Raw genomic sequence first — 6,950 nt, forward strand, 5'->3', positions numbered from 1 at the left:
GGGTAATAGGTGTATGTTCCCTTTAAAGCGACGGCTGTTCAAATGGGGGTGTCATACTCCCACTGTTCCTCTGCCCTCTATTCTGAGACAGTCCTCATTTTCTCTCAAGGTCAAGTGTGTGTGTAGTCTACCTTTGCTCTCCTCTACTGCTCCACACCTCCCTCTCTCCCTTTTCCTCTTTCCTTCTGTCATTCCATTCTCCATGCACCGATTCCCTCTCCTGTTCTCGCTCTCATTCTCTACTTTTCCTCTGTCTAAACATCTCTCCTACTTTATTTATCTCACTTTCACTGTTTATCTCCTCTGTCTCCTGCTCTCCTTCTCTTTCTCTCTGTTCCTCTGATGTTGCTCATCAAATTTGTTTATTGCTTCCCCTTCTCTCGAGGTCTGTCTCGGTTTCTCACTCTTTCCCTCCCCCTCCATTGCTTGTACCCTATTCTCTCCATTTCTCCCTCATGTCACTTCCTTCACCGGTCACTCACCCTGCTGTCCCTCCCTCTCTCTCTCTCTCTCTCGCTCTCTCTCGCTCTCTCTCGCTCTCTCTCGCTCTCTCTCGCTCTCTCTTGCTGTCCACTCATCCTGCATCACTTTGACATCTCCTAGCTGTCTCATCCTTCCATCCTCCGGCACACCTCTCCTCTTTCCCATCCGTTTTCCCTTCATCAAAGGCATGGTGGGAAATATGTAGATGTCAGGCAGAGCTCAGAGATGACGGGGTTAATATGGCAGGGGTGTTACTGCTCTCAGGGTGTGTGAGAGGGAGAGACATAATGATTGGTGACAGTACTTAGGATGCTGACTTGAACATTGATGTGCTACTTTTAGATGCCAAATCTGTGTACGTGTTGGTGGGCGTGTTGTGTGTCACCCGTCCTTTAGGCGTTAAACTGAAGCACAGTAAAGTAGAGCAGCACTGACTGACACACAGCTTCTGTTCTCTCTCTCTTTTGTCTCCTCCCTCTCCATCCTACCCTTCAACCGTCTCCCCTCTCTGTCTGTTTCCTCTACCGTTCAACCGTCTCCCCTCTCTGTCTGTTTCCTCTACCCTTCAACCGTCTCCCCTCTCTGTCTGTTTCCTCTACCGTTCAACCGTCTCCCCTCTCTGTCTGTTTCCTCTACCCTTCAACCGTCTCCCCTCTCTGTCTGTTTCCTCTACCGTTCAACCGTCTCCCCTCTCTGTCTGTTTCCTCTACCCTTCAACCGTCTCCCCTCTCTGTCTGTTTCCTCTACCCTTCAACCGTCTCCCCTCTCTGTCTGTTTCCTCTACCCTTCAACCGTCTCCCCTCTCTGTGTGTTTCCTCTACCCTTCAACCGTCTCCCCTCTCTGTGTGTTTCCTCTACCCTTCAACCGTCTCCCCTCTCTGTCTGTTTCCTCTACCCTTCAACCGTCTCCCCTCTCTGTGTGTTTCCTCTACCCTTCAACCGTCTCCCCTCTCTGTCTGTTTCCTCTACCCTTCAACCGTCTCCCCTCTCTGTCTGTTTCCTCTACCGTTCAACCGTCTCCCCTCTCTGTCTGTTTCCTCTACCCTTCAACCGTCTCCCCTCTCTGTCTGTTTCCTCTACCCTTCAACCGTCTCCCCTCTCTGTCTGTTTCCTCTACCCTTCAACCGTCTCCCCTCTCTGTCTGTTTCCTCTGCCCTTCAACCGTCTCCCCTCTCTGTCTGTTTCCTCTGCCCTTCAACCGTCTCCCCTCTCTGTCTGTTTCCTCTACCCTTCAACCGTCTCCCCTCTCTGTCTGTTTCCTCTACCCTTCAACCGTCTCCCCTCTCTGTGTGTTTCCTCTACCCTTCAACCGTCTCCCCTCTCTGTCTGTTTCCTCTACCGTTCAACCGTCTCCCCTCTCTGTCTGTTTCCTCTACCCTTCAACCGTCTCCCCTCTCTGTCTGTTTCCTCTACCCTTCAACCGTCTCCCCTCTCTGTCTGTTTCCTCTGCCCTTCAACCGTCTCCCCTCTCTGTCTGTTTCCTCTGCCCTTCAACCGTCTCCCCTCTCTGTCTGTTTCCTCTACCCTTCAACCGTCTCCCCTCTCTGTCTGTTTCCTCTGCCCTTCAACCGTCTCCCCTCTCTGTCTGTTTCCTCTACCCTTCAACCGTCTCCCCTCTCTGTCTGTTTCCTCTACCCTTCAACCGTCTCCCCTCTCTGTCTGTTTCCTCTGCCCTTCAACCGTCTCCCCTCTCTGTCTGTTTCCTCTGCCCTTCAACCGTCTCCCCTCTCTCTGTTTCCTCTACCCTTCAACCGTCTCCCCTCTCTGTCTGTTTCCTCTACCCTTCAACCGTCTCCCCTCTCTGTCTGTTTCCTCTGCCCTTCAACCGTCTCCCCTCTCTGTCTGTTTCCTCTGCCCTTCAACCGTCTCCCCTCTCTGTCTGTTTCCTCTGCCCTTCAACCGTCTCCCCTCTCTGTCTGTTTCCTCTGCCCTTCAACCGTCTCCCCTCTCTGTCTGTTTCCTCTACCCTTCAACCGTTTCCCCTCTCTGTCTGTTTCCTCTACCCTTCAACCGTTTCCCCTCTCTGTCTGTTTCCTCTACCCTTCAACCGTTTCCCCTCTCTGTCTGTTTCCTCTACCCTTCAACCGTCTCCCCTCTCTGTCTGTTTCCTCTACCCTTCAACCGTCTCCCCTCTCTGTCTGTTTCCTCTACCCTTCAACCGTCTCCCCTCTCTGTCTGTTTCCTCTACCCTTCAACCGTCTCCCCTCTCTGTCTGTTTCCTCTACCCTTCAACCGTCTCAAATCAAATGTTATTTGATACATGCTTCGTCTACACCTGTTGTTTACCAACAGTGAAATGCTTATTAACAATGCAGAGAGGGAAAAAAGACAAATAATAATAGAAAAAGTGACTAGGCAACAGGATAGACTAAACGGTAACAGCAGCGTATGTGATGAGTCAAAAGTTTATGCAAAAAAAGGTCAATGCTGTAACTCTGGGTAGCTATTGGTTAACTATATTGAACAAAAATATAAATGCAACATGTAAAGTGTTGGTCCCATGTTTCATGAGCTGAAGTAAAATATCTCAGAATTTCTCCATACGCACAAAAAGCTTAGTTCTCTCAAATTTTGTGGCCTAATTTGTTTATATTCTTGTTTGAGCATTTGTCATTTTTCAAGATAAATCGATCCACCTGACAGGTGTGGCATATCAAGAAGCTGATTAAACAGCATGAGCATTACACAGGTGCACCTTGTGCAGGGACAAAAGGCCACTCTAAAATGTGCAGTTTTGTCACACAAAACAATGCCACCAATGTTTTAAGGGAGCACACAATTGGTATGCTGACTGCAGGAATGGCCACCAGAGCTGTTGCTAGAGAACTGAATGTTAATTTCTCTACCATAAGCTGTAGAGGTCGACCGATTAATCGGAATGGCCGATTTAATTAGGGCCGATTTCAAGTTTTCATAACAATCGGTAATCGGTATTTTTGGCCACCGATTTGCCAATTTAAAAAAAAAAAAATGTTATGTTATTTTTTTAGTTTTTTAAACCTTTATTTAACTAGGCAAGTCAGTTAAGAACACATTCTTAATTTCAATGACGGCCTAGGAACGGTGGGTTAACTGCCTTGTTCAGGGGCAGAATGACAGATTTTTACCTTGTCAGCTTGGGGATGCAACCTTACGTTAACTAGCCCAACGCTCTAACCACCTGCTTTACGTTGCCAAGGTAAGTTGCTAGCTAGCATTAAACTTATCTTATAAAAAAACTATCAATCAATCATAAGCACTAGTTAACTACACATGGTTGATGATATTACTAGTTTATCTAGCCTGTCCTGCTTTGCATATAATCGATGTGGTGCGCATTCGCGAAAAGGACTGTCTTTGCTCCGACGTGTACCTAACCATAAACATCAATGTCTTTCTTAAAATCAATACACAAGTACATATTTTTAAACCTGCATATTTAGTTAATATTGCCTGCTAACATGAATTTCTTTTAACTAGGGAAAATGTGTCACTTCTCTTGCAAACAGAGTCAGGGTATATGCAGCAGTTTGGGCCGCCTGGCTTGTTGCGAACTGTGAAGACTATTTCTTCCTAACAAAGACAGCCGACTTCGCCAAACGGGGGATGATTTAACAAAAGCGCATTTGTGAAAAAAGCACAATCGTTGCACGACTGTACCTAACCATAAACATCAATGCCTTTCTTAAAATCAATACACAGAAGTATATATTTTTAAACCTGCATATTTAGCTAAAAGAAATCCAGGTTAGCAGGCAATATTAGCCAGGTGAAATTGTGTCAGTTCTCTTGCGTTCGTTGCACGCAGAATCAGGGTATACAGAATCTGGCGCGTTGCGAACTAATTTGCCAGAATTCTACGGAACTATGAAATAACATTGTAGGTTGTGCGATGTAACAGGAATATTTACACTTATGGATGCCACCCGTTAGATAAAATACGGAACGGTTCCGTATGTCACTGAAAGAATAATGTTTTCGATGATAGTTTCCGGATTTGACCATATTAATGACCTAAGGTTTATTATATTATAGTTAAGTCTATGATTTGATATTTGATAGAGCAGTCTGACTGAGCGGTGGTAGGCAGCAGCAGGCTCGTAATAGTCAAAGGTATATGGTTTAGAGAGAAATAGTCGACGCATCATAATTCCTGTAATAACTTGCGGCTGAACTTGAAAGGGGTTCCTTCGTTATTTTACCGTTCATGTCTTCCATAGAGAACGTCTTGATCTACTTCAAATAAGGTCTGTGTTTTGTGCTTAAACCGCCTCGGCGTTTTGATACCCGTGTAAATCTCACTAGGTAACGTTTGTCAACATATTTTCATGAATCCACTCTACAAAAAAATTATCTTATATTGATCAGAGTTATATCCTATGGATATCTACACAGTTATAAAATTGGCAAGGTGGTGTAAGCCTAAACCAAACACAGACCTTATTTTAAGTTAATCTAAAAATATCCTATGGAATAAATGAAGGAACCGCTTTTCAGATTTTGCTAGAAGGTGTCATGGGACTTGTGACTCGCACTTTGGCAGTCAATTCTTACCATGCCCATTATTAAAATAGGATTTCCCGCATATAGAAATTAGTTTTTGTTTTTAGCATTCATCACAGGTAACTTAAACTCTATTTTTATTATTCAAACAGTTGAGAGTATTTGTCTCCTAAGCAGACTCTTCAGTATCGTCGTCACTTCAGAGCTGTGTGTGCATGCACGCACATGCATACATACATACATACATACATAATCGGCCGACGAATCGGTATCTGCTTTTTGGCCCTCCAATAACCGGTATCGGCGTTGAAAAACCATAATCGGTCGACCTCTAATAAGCTGTCTCGAACGTCGTTTTGTAAAATATGGCAGTACGTCCTACCGGCCTCATAATTCCAGACCACGTATAACCACACCAGCCCAGGACCTCCACATCCGGCTTCTTCACCTAAGGATCGTCTGAGACCAGCCACCCAGACAACTGATGAAACTGAGGAGTATTTCTGTCTGTAATAAAGCCCTTTTGTGGGAAAACTCATTCTGATTGGTTGGGCCTGGCTCCCAATTGGGTGGTCATGTCCTGCCCAGTCATGTGAAATTCATTTATTTTAATTGACTGATTTCCTAATATGAACTGTAACTCAGTCAAATCTTTTGAAATTGTTACATGTAGCGTTTTTATATTTTGGTCCAGTATATTTAACAAACTATTTTAGCAGTCTTATTGCTTGGGGGTAGAATATGTTCAGGGTCTTGTTGGTTACCGACTCCTCTCGCTGTCGGTTTTCTCTATCCTTCAATCTTCTTTCTTTCTTTCTCGCTCTAGCTCTCTCTCCCTTTAATCTTCTCATCTCCATCCTCCCCTCCAAATCCCTCTCCCCTCCTCATTCTATTTTAATTTGTCCACTTCACTCTTCTCTGTATTTTACAGTTTTTAATATTAGTGAAGGCATCCTTACCTTAGCGACACAGCGCACACACACACACACACACGTCACCTCCTGTACACACACGCACACATACACACCATAAATATCCTAGTCAACCCATGCTGTTCTAATGATAGTCTACAACCCCTGAGGGGTTAGTCATTTCAGGGGGTGGGTTATATTTTATATCCCTGGGGGGTCGAATGTCTCAAACCATTCCTCTCATCTTGGCTTAGAGAGAGTTAAACTGGGTTGGTTTTCCTCTTATTGCTCTGTCTATGACTGACAGCAGGCAGGCTTTCCTCAGCCCTGTCCCTCTGGGCTTTCTGCCTGCCTGCCTTCCCGGGATTAAAAATTACTGTGTGTGTGTGTGTGTGTGTGTGTCTCTCGAGTGTGTGTGTCTCTCGAGTGTGTGTGTCTCTCGTGTGTGTGTGTCTCTCGTGTGTGCTTGCGTACTGTGTGCATGCTTATCAATACAAGTCTGTGTAATGACCTGTGGCGTGCAAGGTTGACTCACTTCATACTCCCCAGTGGAGACGAGCAATCCTGGGTTTCAATAGCCCTCCATGCCTCCCTCCTTCCCTCACTAGAGCCGAGCAGGTCCCAGAGCTAATCTGTAGTTGGTCTATCTGCTGCAGGTGGATTGAAGTGAGGCTGCTGCCTGATCCCTCACAAACACTCCAAACACCTAGATCACACAGCAGTAGGCCCCTACACTAGGACACAATACACACAGGTCTTCAAGGTCTGGAGAGGCTCCAGGATCCAGCCATAACACGCTCAGATTCTGAACCCTTCACCCCGTGGACTGACTCATTCACCTCACTCCCCCTCATTGATTTGTCAGTATAAGAAATGAACCTTATCTGTGAAGGAATATGGCGGAAACTCCCTTTGGCCCCATGCTTTCATCAACCTAATGCTGTTAATACTATGAGGGGAATACCAGTGCCTCTGGCTCTGTTCAGTCATGGCAGCAGAGTCTCCGGGTGGGTGGTTGTAAAGAGGTTATGTGGTTGCAGAAGGGTTATTTTGTGGTTTGAATCTGACATTGGG

The 6,950-nt window shown here is 45.6% G+C and overlaps 1 protein-coding gene across 2 annotated transcripts in view; it reads left to right on the forward strand.

The window, feature by feature from the left end:
* The window catches only part of LOC106579633 (poliovirus receptor), a 60,949-nt gene that overhangs the window by 35,145 nt on the left and 18,854 nt on the right, over positions 1-6,950 (forward strand). Inside the window, exon 1 of one of the 2 annotated variants that reach the window (XM_045702145.2) lies at positions 3,559-3,661. The exons of the other annotated variant lie outside the window; for it this stretch is intronic. The gene's annotated coding sequence lies outside the window, so the exon portion shown is untranslated. Of the gene's footprint in view, positions 1-3,558; positions 3,662-6,950 lie in introns of those variants that run through there. 2 annotated transcript variants of the gene reach the window in all.

Source organism: Salmo salar, chromosome 02, assembly GCF_965601325.2.
Source record: "Salmo salar chromosome 02, fSalSal1, whole genome shotgun sequence".
Taxonomy (NCBI): Eukaryota; Metazoa; Chordata; class Actinopteri; order Salmoniformes; family Salmonidae; genus Salmo; species Salmo salar.